Source organism: Microtus pennsylvanicus, chromosome 5 (assembly GCF_037038515.1).
Source record: "Microtus pennsylvanicus isolate mMicPen1 chromosome 5, mMicPen1.hap1, whole genome shotgun sequence".
Taxonomy (NCBI): domain Eukaryota; kingdom Metazoa; phylum Chordata; class Mammalia; order Rodentia; family Cricetidae; genus Microtus; species Microtus pennsylvanicus.
In genome coordinates, this window is record NC_134583.1 from 82,527,031 (window position 1) to 82,540,312 (window position 13,282).

At 46.1% G+C, this 13,282-nt stretch overlaps 1 long non-coding RNA gene across 1 annotated transcript; it reads left to right on the forward strand.

The window, feature by feature from the left end:
• The first annotated feature begins 8,875 nt into the window (after window positions 1–8,875).
• Window positions 8,876–13,093, forward strand: LOC142851029 (uncharacterized). The gene is made up of 4 exons (XR_012910731.1): window positions 8,876–8,961; window positions 10,927–11,025; window positions 11,762–11,865; window positions 13,044–13,093. It is a non-coding gene; the product is annotated as an uncharacterized LOC142851029 (long non-coding RNA).
• Window positions 13,094–13,282: the final 189 nt, after the last annotated feature.

A 13,282-nucleotide genomic window follows, 5' to 3' on the forward strand; every position in this document is an offset into this window, starting at 1 on the left:
TTCTCTCTCTCTTTCCCACAGTAAAAACCTTCCCCTAAGGGAACAGTCAGGTCGCCAGCAGATTTTTGCTGCACCCCATCACATACAAAACACACTCCAAACTGACCTCTGACCTCCACGTACGCGCCTCCCTGCTCTCCTTGGCCTTCCTAAACAAAACCTAGGAAACCAAGAAGATGGGGTTTATGGACCCAAGCTCCTGGGTAGAACTTCCACCTTCTCTTTGTATCTGACTTCTTAACTTTGACTCAGACTCCTGCTGGCCTCTGCACAGGCTTATTAATCACAGGGGACTGTCCCTGACATGCCCCACCCACTCCAAAGTAGAAGTCCTCAGTGCTTCCTCCTGAGTCACTCTGGATTTCAGGAACCAACTGACTGATAAAAAAATCTCTATGATTTGCATTCTAAGGATGTTGAACATTTCCTTAAGCGTCTTTCAGCCATTTTAGATTCCTCTGCTGAGAGTTCTCTGTTTAGGTCTAAAATAAATCCCCCCCCTTTTTTTTACTGGATTATTTGTTCTTTTGATGATCAATTTCTTGAGTTCCTTGTATTTTTGGAGATCAGACCTCTGTCCAACGTGGGGTTGGTGAAGATCTTTTCCCTCCCATTCTGTAGGCTGTTGTTTTGTCTTGTTGACCATGTCCTTCGCTTTACAGAAGCTTTTCAGTTTCAGGAGGTCCCATTTATTAGTTGTTTCTCTCAGTGTCTGTGCTACCAGGGTTATATTTAGGAAGTGATCTCCTGTGCCAATGCATTCAAGTGTACTTCCCACTTTCTCTTCTATGAGGTTGAGTGTTGGCTTTATGTTGAGGTCTTTGATTCATTTGGACTTGAGTTTTGTGTATGGTGATAGATATGGGTCTATTTTCATTCTTCTACATGTTGATATCCAGTTATGCCAGCACCACTTGTTGAATATACTCTCTTTTTTTCATTTTATATTTTTTGCTTCTTTGTCAAAAATCAAGTGTTTGTAGATGTGTGGATTAATATCTGGGACTTAGATTCGGTTCCATTGGTCCTCCTGTCTGTTTTTATGCTAATACCAGGCTGTTTTCAGTACTGTAGCTCTGTAGTAGAGTTTGAAATCAGGGATTGTGATACTTCCAGAAGTTCCTTTACTGTACAGGATTGTTTGGGCTATCCTGGGTTTTTTGCATATCAAAACAAGTCTGAGATTCCATCTTACACCTGAAAGAATGGCCAAGAGCAAACACACTGATGACAACTCCTGCTGGAAAGAATGTGGATAAAGGGAACACTTCTGCTTTGCTGGTGGGAGTGCAAACTGGTACAGCCACTTTGGATGTCAGTATGGCTATTTCTCAGAAAATTAGGAAACAACCTTCCTCAAGATCCAGCAATACCACTTTTGGGTATATGTCCAAAGGATGCTCAATCGTGCCACAAGGACATGTGCTCAACTATGTTCATAGCAGCATTGTTTGTCATAGCCAGAACCTGGAAATAACCTAAATGCCCCTCGATCGAAGAATGGATAAGAAAAATGTGGTACATTTACACAATGGAGTACTACACAGCAGAAAAAAAATAATGACATTGTGAGGTTTGCAGGCAAATGATTGGATCTAGAAAACATCATACTGAGTGAGGTAACTCAGACCCAGAAAGACAAACATCACATGTACTCACTCATAAGTGGCTTTTAGACATAAAGCAAAGAAAACCAGCCTACAATTCACAATCCCAGAGAACCTAGACAACAATGAGGCCTCTAAGAGAGACATACATGGATCTAATTTACATGGGGAAAAAAACAAGACAAGATCAGTCGGGCGGTGGTGGTGCACGCCTTTAATCCCAGCACTCGGACAGGAACCAAAAAGCTATGGAGAAACCCCATCTCGAAAATCAAAAAAAAAAAAAAAGACAAGATCTCCTGAGTAAATTGGGAGCATGAGGACCATGGGAGAGGGTAGAAGGGAGGGGAGAGGAAGGGAGGGGAGCAGAGAAAAATGTATAGCTGAATAAAATCAATAAAAACAATCTCTACGATCAGGATGGAAACTTCCTCTCAGGCAGCAGCCAGCCTTCAGAGCAATAAGCACAGGGGGGCAATTACTCAGGATGGCAAGGTCCAACCTGTGACAGACTTTCCTATAGGAACTTGATCGGTCCCCTCCGTGAATGACAGTGACAGAGGTTAAAAACCTAAAGCTCCTATCAGTGCTCTGAAGACAGACTAGGGACAGGGCGTGACCATCCTGGAAAGAATGGAGACCTGTAAAAAGATACCTGTGTCCACCCCCATTGTCTATTGCTCTACTCAAACAGTGGGCTCCAAGAAACTGGCATTTCCACCAGGTGGTGGTGCACGCCTTTGATCTCAGCACTTGGGAGGAAAAGGCAGGCAGAACGCTGTGAGTTCAGGACCAGCCTGGTCTACAGAGCAAGTTCCAGAAGAAAAACCGAAACAAACAAACAAACAAATAAATATATAAAATCTCTGTGTCAACTCTTCCAAGCACACCCTCTCCCCCCCCTCAACTTGCTCTGTAGACCAGGTTGGCCTACAAACTCACAGAGATCTGCCTGCCTCTGCCTCCTGAGTGCTAGAATTAAAGGTGTGCACCACCACAGCCCAGATGCACTCTCTTTTTTTTTTTTTTTTGGTTTTTCGAGACAGGGTTTCTTTGTGGCTTTGGAGCCTGTCCTGGAACTAGCTCTGTAGACCAGGCTAGTCTCGAACTCACAGAGATCTGCCTGCTTCTGCCTCCCGAGTGCTGGGATTAAAGGCGTGCGCCACCATCGCCCGGCAAGATGCACTCTCTTGATTAAAGGTGACGGCTTCCTTCCTTCCTTCCTTCCTTCCTTCCTTCCTTCCTTCCTTCCTTCCTTCCTTCCTTCCTTCCTTCGTTTCTAAGACAGAGTTTCTTTGTATAGCCCTGGCTGTCCTAGAACTCTGTAAACCATTTGAAAGAAAAGACTCACATTTAAGGGGATGGAAAGATTGCTCAGTGTTTAACAACACTGACTGCTCTTCCAGAGAAAAATGAAAATTGAAATTTATCTATGCCCTGGCAATGCCGAAGCATGCACAGGCAGCCCATATATGGCAGTTCTGTTGAACTTGTCCATGTTGGGTTTCATGGTCTAAATTGATGAAGACAACTGACTAGGTCTCTTCCTCAAGAGGGCACCAGATCTCATTACACGTGCTTGTGTGGCTGCTGAGCCATCTCTCCAGCTCTTCCAGAGGATTCAGGTGTAATTCCTAGTCACCTACATGGTGACTTACAACTGTCTGTAATTTCAGTCTCAAGGAATCTGACACCCTTTTCTGGCTTCCCTGGGCACCAGGCATGTATGTGGTACACAGACATATATGCAGGCAAAACACCCATTCACATAAAAATAAATCCTGTTTAAAAAGACATTTTTTATTTAATATTTCTTACATCTCCCTAAAAGAAATTTCACAATCACTTGTCAAACTACCTTACAAAAGAGCCTGGAAACAAACAGTGATGGGAAGGACCACACCTTGAACAGGACTGCTTAGTTACACGTACCTCTGGGCCCCTATTTAAACCTACCCCTCAGGTCAGGACCCTGAAGATGGATTTGGGAGGTCACTGGACCTCTTTGTTCCTCTTGCCCACGTGACCACATGGAATCAATCTCTTTTTTTTCTGCTTTTTTTTTCTATTTCTTTGTCTCTTTAATTGACCTGTTGAGGATTGGTTGCTGAGCCTAGCTTGTTAGAGTTGCCGAGGCCCAGGCTCTGACACTATCAGTTCTGCAACAAGAGATGCCTCTGCTGCTCTTCCTGATGTGGCCACAGAGATGAAATCTCTTTCTGATTCTCACCATATTTCTTGTCTCCTTCTTTTGATTCTTCTTTGTTTGTTTTGTTTTTTGAGACAGGGTTTCTCTGTGTAGCCCTGGCTGTCCTGGAACTCCCTCTGTAGACCAGGCTGGCCTCGAACTCATTTGCCTGCCTCTGTCTCCTGAGTTCTGGGACTAAAGCCACGGGCCACCTTCACCCAGCCATTATCTCTCTAACTGGCTCCGGGGTATGCGGTCAGTCCTAGCCTGTTGAAGTCACCACTGCTTCTGTCCTAAAACTCCAGTTCCAGGTTGGCCAGGAAACTTTGAATACACGCTCGTCTCTGCTGGCTTTCATCCCGTGTTAGAGGTCACCGACTCAGCAATTCATTTCTGCTGTGTTGCTACAGACCACACTGCTGGCACATGGGACCCACGGGTAACTGGTACCTTGATACTGGCTGCCCACGTTGTTTCAGGAAGCTAGAGGTCACTCTTGTTTATATAGAATGAAAGCATCCCCTGCACAGGAGACTTGGTGATCTTTGGTAGCAGAGTGTCAGACTCCACCCTGGAAGGCCTTTAACCTGACTCAAGAGAAACTCGAAGCAGTAATACCGATTCTAGAGAGGGGATTTACTGCTATCTCACGTAGGAAATACTAAGTTACACAAAGCAGAACTTAGCTAGAGGCGCTGTCTCCGATACAACTGGAAGCTGGTAGTGCACCGACCAGGCTTGTTAGAAAGTATGGGGAAGAGCATTTGTGACGTAAATGAAGTTTAGGGTTGCTGAGAAAGTTTCTGCTAATGTTCCAAGACTGACCTCCAGTTAGGCCCCGTCCCCATAATGAAAGGAGACAGCACTGACTTAAAACCAATAATTCCCTTATCTAAGAATAAGGCCTCCGAGGGACAGCTCAAGGAAGCAGTGCAGGGTCACAACCACCATTATTAAGTCCCCGAGCTGTTATCAGGAAGAACATAATTATCCAGGTGGACAAGATGGACCTGGGTAATAACTCCCGAAAAAGCACAACCCAGGTGTACTTAAGAAATAACCCTGGCAATATCTTTGGTATGAAAATCTCCCATCTCCCAGTGTCCCGACTTGCAGGCTCCTGTCTCTGTTTAAATCATTTAAAGCATGCCTGGAGCCGGGACCTAAGAGATTTAAGGACGGTGGTGTATGTGGAATGCATATTCCTAAGGCCTAGAGAAAGTTGTTAAAGCTTTTGTTCCGGAGGCTGCGTGTGGAGGTGTCCACCTTGAATCCCAGCAGTAGATAGGCAGAGGCAGGTGGATTCCTGTGAGTGTGAGGCCAGGCTCAGCTATACAGTGAGTTCAGGACAGCCAAAGCTACATAGTGAGACTTTGTCTCAAAAAAACAAAAACAAAACCCAAACCAAAACAACAACAACAACAACCTTTCTGTTTTAGGCTGGTTCTTTTGTACATCAGCCGGAACCAGGTATGTGCTATTATTAAAGAGCTCTTGCCTGGGGCTGGAGAGATGACTCAGGGGTTAAGAGCACTGGCTGCTCTTCCAGAGGTCCTGAGTTCAATTAACAGCAACCACATGGTGACTCACAACCATCTGTAATGAGATCTGGTGCCCTGGTGCCCTCTTCTGGTGTGCAGGTAGACATGCAAACAGAACACTGCATGCATAATAGATAAATCTTTAAAAATAAAAAAGCTCTTCCCTTTATTTTTTATTTATTTATTTTGATTTTTCGAGACAGGGTTTCTCTGTAGTTTTTGGTTCCTGTCCTGGAACTAGCTCTTGTAGACCAGGCTGGCCTAGAATTCACAGAGATCCGCCTGCCTCTGCCTCCCGAGTGCTGGGATTAAAGGCATGCGCCACCACTGCCCGGCGGCTCTTCCCTTTATTAATCTCCCTTTATTAATAATGAATTATTAAGTGTGGAGTGATTTCTCACCAGGAAGTCCTATTAAGATTCGATACCAACCATCTTCAGAACACACTAGTAACTGGAGGTTTTAGGTTTAAGCCTCCTGTTCTGCTAACCCCAATAGGCTAGGTTCTGCAAGAATCCCAATATGCAGATCAGAGAGGGAACAATGGTGAAAAAGAGGGGCACATGTTCAGGTAGGAAGAGGAACACAAAAAGGAGAGAGTGACCCCAAGTCCATCTTCCAGGCACTGAAGAGCTATAGATTTAAGTAGAAGGAAAAAAAGTGGGCGAGAGGTATTCATAATTTAGCAATCCGGGTCTGCGTGTGGTCCTGTCTCTCACTCTCAGCTCTGGCTTGGCCAAGGTAGCCTGAACAAGTCCTACGTAAGGAAATAAAGTGGTTCTCCCTCACTTCAGCTCCAGAGTGCAGCCTGGCTCTCTACTGTCTAGGCAGGTTTCCCTCTTCCTGGAATCCAGGGTGAATGCAATGGGCAATGAGGAATGAAGAAACCACACACACACACACACACACACACAGCTGGGATCAGGTAGACTGTATGCTTTGGTGGAGATACACCAGCTGCCTGAAAACTCAGCACTCTTATTACATAGAGCTGAAGGAGGAAGCAGGTTAGCTAATAGCTCTACAGGGGTCTTCTGAAAGGGAACAGTCTCAGGCCCCAGGCATCAGGGAAGAGGAAGCTGTGGTTAGTTTGTACACCGTCAACATCTTACTCAGACCAGAAGAAGGTCTTGCATCTGAGGTCTGAGGCATTTATTCACACAGGGTACCCTCACTCCCCACACTGTGGGTTTAGCAATGACTTATCTCTGGGCCTTCTGTCTTGGGTTTTTAATTGTTGTTGTTTTGTTTTTCCGAGACAGGATTCCGCTGTAGTTTTAGAACCTGTCCTGGAACTAGCTCTTGTAGCTGGTGTGGGGCCTTCTGTCTTGAAGAGGATGAGCTGGGTTAGATGGAGACTCCTGAGTGATTATGGGCTGACAGCAGAGGTAAGCAGGTGACTCACGGTAAAGGAGACAAACACAAGATAAAGGTAGAGGTGCCATCATTTCCTCTTCATCCTGTACTTACTAGTAACATAAAACCCAGCTCTTACTTCAGAGGGAATAAAAGAGAATTTACACTGAGCCATATAGGAGTGTTTTGGTCGGAATTTCTGCCTACATGCTCACCTGCAGGCCAGAAGAGGGCACCAGATCTCATTACAGATGGCTGTGAGCCACCATGTGGTTGCTGGGAATTGAACTCAGGACCTCTGGAAGAGCAGCCAGTGCTGTTAACCTCTGAGCCATCTCTACAGCCCCATTTTAAAACTTTTTTCATTTACTTTGTATTAGGCTTATTTAATTATTGTAATTATTTTGGCTTTTCGAGACAGGGATTTTCTGGGTAGCCCTGGCTATCCCGGAACTCAGGGGTAGACCAGGCTGGCCTCAAACTCAAGAGATCCACCTGCCTCTGTCTCCTGAGTGCTGGGATTAAAGAAATGCATCAACATGCCTGTTTTTTGTTTGTTTGTTTTTGTTTGTTGGCGAATTAGGTCATTACGATAAGTAACCAGGCTAGCTCAAGAGTAACAGGAATACTTCAATGGTTAAAGAGGGGAAACTTACACTGTACGAATGGGAGTTCCAGGGGCTGGAGAGGTGGCTCAGAGGTTAAGAGCACTGACTGTTCTTCCAGAGGTCCTGAGTTCAATTCCCAGCAACCACATGGTGGCTCACAACCATCTGTAATGAGATCTGGTGCCCTCTTCTGGCATGCGGGCATACATGGAGGCTGCACACTGTGTACATAATAAATAAATAAATCTTAAAAAAAATGTTATGTGAATTAAAAAAAAAGAAAGAATGGGAGTTCCGAAATCCGATAGGTCCGGCGGGCACTGTGGAGAGAGCGCACTGCACCTGCATCTCCCGGTTTTTCTACCTGGGCTCCAGGAGGCCACATCCTAACCAGCTGTGATTGGTTGAGCTTCCCCATCATTTGTTTTTAATTTTATGTGCATTGGTGTTTTGCCATGGGTGTTGCACCCCCTGGAACTGGAGTTTCAGACAGACAGTTGTGAGCTGCCATGTGGGTGCTGGGAATTGAATCCAGGTCCTCTGGAAGAACAGTCAGTGTTCTTAACCTCTAAGCCATCTCTTCAGCCCCCAACACCTGGCTTCCTTTTTTTGTATGTGTACGTGGTGAGAGGGTACCTGCTCCACGGCTTACGTGTGGAGGTCAGAGGACAAATTGAGAGTTAATTCTTTCCTTCGACCATGTGGATCCAGGAATTAATCTCAGGTCATCAGGCTTCATGGTGAGTCATCTTGTCAACTAATCTGTTTCAAGGGCTAGTGTGTGTGTGTGTGTGTGTGTGTGTGTGTGTTTGCTTGTGCTGTGGTATAAATATGGAGGTCAAAAGAAAACATGAAGCTGGGTGGTGCTGGCAGCGGTGCACGCCTTTAAATCCAGCTCTTGGGAGGCAGAGCCAGTCAGATCTCTGCATTTGAGGTCAGCTTGTCCTACAGGGTGAGTTCCAGGAGAGCCAGGGATACACAGAGAAACCCTGTCTCGAAAAAAACAAAACAAAATGAAACAAACAAACAAACAAAAAGACAATGTGCAGGACTCTACGGACCAAGCTCTCCCAGCTCCACACAGGCTGCCTGTGAATAGACTCTTTCTTCTCTACAAGCATCTTTTCAGTGCCTGGCACTGTGTAGCAGGCAGTGTGGACTGCCAAGAGACAGGATCTATGCCAGGCAATGTGCTAAGAACGTAGGAAGCTCCCTTTCATTGTTTTAGGCAAGGGGTCAGAAATGGCACCTTTGTAAACCCAGGCGTGTCACCTGCCCCAGCAACTTGTAGAGTTCTAGGGAGTGTCAAGGTTCCTTCATGGGAGGCTGCACAGAAAGCAAGGACTCTGGTGGTTCCTTGAGTAAGCAAAGGGGTCAGGTACAAAGTCCAGAAGCGTTTTTCTCTCCTATCTAGTCCAACCCTGACCGGGCAAGTTTCTGAGTGACAGGCTGGCTCACCCAGCAAGATCCTTCTTCCCTTTCTGACACAACACCTCAGCCTTCTGCAAAAGGGAACCAAGAGTCAAAGGTGGTAGCACAAATTTGTGCAAGCATCTGGGAGGTGGAAGAAGGACTGTGAGGAGGTCAAGATCATCCTCAGCTTCACAAATTTGAGGCTCGCCTGGAATACCTGAGACCCTATCTCAAAAAGCAGGAGAGGGGTGAGTGGAAACTGAGCTGGACACATCCACTTGTTAGCTATGCTTGCCCCAAACTGATGGGAGACCAAGGTTCAATAAGCCACAAAAGATCCTTTTTCCCCTATCAATTGCTGTAAAATGGGGGGGGTCATTACTTATTTAGCTCTCTAGAGAACACAATTGTTCCCTGATGCATGCTGCATCCTCATGCTGGAGCACTGTGCATCTTTCCGTCTTTGAGGGACCCGGCCGGCAGTGTGGATTATTGCTGCTCTGTCTTGGGTAGTGCTCTGGCCTGCTGCAACCACTCAGATCCCCTGAGTTTGACAAGCTCTGGTCCAGCACACTGTGAGTCACACAGGGCTACTAAAAGGACCCCAGGCTGAGCTAACAATCTCCAAGCCTGGGGGACAGAGGGACCAAGAATACTCTGGGGAGATAATGGTCCACCTTGAGGACAAACTCAGTTCTTTTTACCTGCACTGCTTCTATCTCCTTATCTGTCTACCTTTCCTCTTGCCCGGATATGCTGTGGGATAATGCTTTTGTACACTGTAAAGATTTGTCACTTGTATTAGTTTAATAAAATGCTGACTGACGAGTATAGGCAGGGCAACCATACTAAGAGAATTCTGGGAAGAGGAAAGGCAGAAAATCAGTCACCAGCCAGATGCAGAGGAAGCCAGTTGAGAATGCCTTTCTGAGAAAAGGTACCAAGTCTCGTGGCTAAACATAGACAAAAATTATGGGTTAATTTAAGTTGTAAGAGCCAGTTAATAATAAGCCTGAGCTAATAGGTCAAACAGTTTATAATTAATATAAGCCTCTTTGTGCTTTTTTGTGACTGAACGGTTGTGGGACCAGGTGGGGCTGAAACTTCTGTCTACACAGATACTTCTGGAGTCTGCCAGGAACAGCCTCAGCATTTACCCAAATCTAAATAATCTGCACAATAATATAGAACCAGAACATCTGCACCTTGACAGATGGCCTCTGGATGTCCTGCATGGTCCTAGCCTGCAGGTCACTTTGGCCACCCTCTTAGGAAAGCTGCTGGGACAGACCCACCCCACAGAGTGTTCATCCACAGCATCAGGCACAGCAGGAATCACTGACACATCTTTGGTGAAAGGTCACTAGCACTTCCGTCAACTTTTCCCCTAAGACTCTATCTCCACACAAACCTCCACACACTTGCTTTCATTGGACCTACACAGAAATCCTTACTTTTCCCCTTTCTTTCATGTCCTGAGTTCTTTAGCACCACACAAAGCTGATTTATACGCTATTCTAAGTCATTCAAATCCAACAGAGCCTTTCCTACCTGTAAAGATCATGTCCCACAATAGGGCTCTGTAGAGCCCCTAAGTTCCCAGACTAGTCCCAAGGTCCCTGCTGAGTCAACTTCTTCCTTAACTCTCCAGTGAATAGGGTCCCATCTGGCCTGGTGAACCTCTCCCATGCCTGATTTCCTCAGTAACATCCTCCCTCTATCGTCCTCCCATCTCCTACACCGGGGGACCTCAGTCAGTGACGATCGAGGCAGTGATGACCATCCCCAATGACTTCTATAAGCCAGTCCTTCAGAAGCTGATCATTCTCAACAGGTCTTAGATTCTGCAGCCTTTGTCTCAAGGAAGGAAGAACAGAATGTCACTCAGTCCCTGCTTTCATGGCATTCAGACTGATCCCAACCCCACACCCAATACCCACAGCCTTGCAAGTCAAGCTGTGATGAGAGGCGCTTTCAAGACAGGGTTTCTCTGTGTAACAGCCCTGGCTGTCCTGGAACTCACTCTGTAGACCAGGCTGGCCTTGAACTCACAGAGATCCACCTACCTCTGCCTCCCAAATGCTGGAATTAAAGGCGTGCACCATCACTGCCTGGCCTGTTTCATTGCTTTTTAATTTTTTTTGATAATTTATTTTAAATTTAATTACATTTAAAATTTTATTTTTATTTTATGTGTATGAATGTTTTGGCAGTATGTTTTTATATTGTACCATATGTGTGCCTGGAGCCTGCAGAGGTCAGAAGAGGACATTGGATACCCTGGACCTGGAGTTACAGTTGTGAACCCCCAGGTGGGTGCTGGTAACCAAACCCTGGTCCTCTGCAAGAGCAATAAGTGTTCTTCACTGCTAATCCATCTCTCCAGCCCCTCTACTTTTTTAAAAAGTCCTCCCCGATTCAGGCATTTCAGATGCAGAATATTCCAAGTATAGGTTTTTCTGTATTGAGCATAATTAAGGACCCCCCCCCCCCCCAATCTAAATGCTAAGTCATTGATTTTCCTTGGGTCTGAGGGGTGTCTTCTGTGACTTCTAGCTTGCTCTCTCCCTTCCCCGCTAATTCTCCCAGGAGGAGCACTTTAGCAGAGTTAACTTGTCCTGCCTTTCCATTGCGCCACCCCCAGTCATAGGAAGCAGAGCCAATGCCTTCGGCACATTTTATCTCCCCTCCTCCCCACTTTTGGAGCAGCCCAGAGGCATCCATGGATCTTTCCCCATAATTCCTGCCTTACCTAATCAAACTATTTCTGCACAGACCGATGAGTCTCAGTTTCATATCTTTTGTTTGTTTTCTTTTCCGGGACACAGTTTCACTGCACAGCCCTGGCCGTCCTGGAACTTGCTCTGTAGACCAGGCTGACCCCGAAGTCACAGAGATCCTCCTGCCTCCACCTCCACCTTCTGAGTTCTGGGATTAAGGGTGTACACCACCACTGCCTGGCTCTGTTTCGTATCTTATCTGTTCTACATCAAAGAACACACAAGCAATGCCACAACTTGCTCATCATCCTGCCCCTTATTGTCTTAGGGTCACAATTATTGTGATGAAACGCCATGACCAAAAGCAGCTTGGGGAAGAAGGGGTTTGTTTCGCTCACAAGTAGTCCACAGTTCATCATCAAAATCAGTGAGGTAAGGAACTCAGTCAAGCATGGCAGAAACCTGGAGGTAGGAGCTGATGCAGAGGCTCTTGAGGGCTACTATTTACTGGTTTGTTCCCTCTGACTTTCTCAGGCTGCTCTTTTATAGAACCCAGAACCACTGTAGCCACACCCACAATGGACTGGGTCTTCCTACATCAATTACTAAGAAAATGTCCTACAAACCTACAACCCAATTTTTTTTTTTTTTTTTGGTTTTTCGAGACAGGGTTACTCAGTAGCTACAGAGCCAGCCGAGCCAGCCCTAGAACTAGCTCTTGTAGACCAGGCTGGCCTTGAACTCACAGAGATCCACCTGCCTCTGCCTCCAGAGTGCTGAGATCGTGCAGCACCACTGCCTGGTTTACAGCCCAATTTTAAGGAGGTATTTTTTTCAATTGAGGCTCCCTTCTCTCAGATGATTCTAGCATGTATCAAGCTGACTTAAAACTAGCCAGCATACTTACATACTATTTTAGAGACTGTAATATAGCTTCTATTCCATCAGGAGTTTGGGAGCATCTTCACATTGATTAAGAAGGCATGCCCAGTGGTGGTGGTGGTGCACACCTTTAATCCCAGCACTCAGGAGGCAGAGGCAGGCGGATCTCTGTGAGTTTGAGGCCAGCCTGGTCTTCAGAACATGTTCCAGGACAGACAGGGCTATACAGAGAAACCCTGTCTTGAAAAACTCAAAAGAGAGAGAGAGAGAGAGAGAGAGAGAGAGAGAGAGAGAGAGAGAGAGAGAGAGAAGAAAAGAAAGACCACTGTCCTCACATTACAGTTTAAGCTGTCCGGAAATCCATATATATCACAGACTGGCCTTAAACCTGTGGTAACACTCCTGCCTTAGCCTTCTAAGCATTGCGATTACAGGTGTGAGCCACCATGCCTCACTTATCCTTTCTTTCTAGTTCAATATTGTATCATCCCAAAGCAACCTCCACCGCAGCGCAGAGAAAGGCTGCCCCATGCAACATAGAGTAAAATGGCCCCTCAAGATTGCTCCCCATTTCCCACAGTTCACTCTCACCCCTTCTTCTCCCTCTTGTGAGACTATTCCTGGGGAGATTTAAGCAAATGTCTACTCACCCCATATTTGAGAATGATAACAGATCAAGGTACAGATACCACCCAAGTCCAATTCGGTTTTATTGTGGTTACTCACAGGAGCAGAAATTACTCAAAAACAGCTGTATCTCTAAAGACACAAAATCTGGGGACCCAGGAGACGCCGCACAGCCCGCAAGGAGCTCAACAGGCTGGAAAACATCCTTTGCAGGTGGCTTGGTTGGTCTGAGCCTCTTCCAGGAGGCCCTGCTCGTCTTTGTGTCTTCTGGGTCTCTGCTTCTTCCAGGCAGCTGGGGTTGTAAGATTGACAGTCTTCGCTGCTGATAAACTTCCCCTCT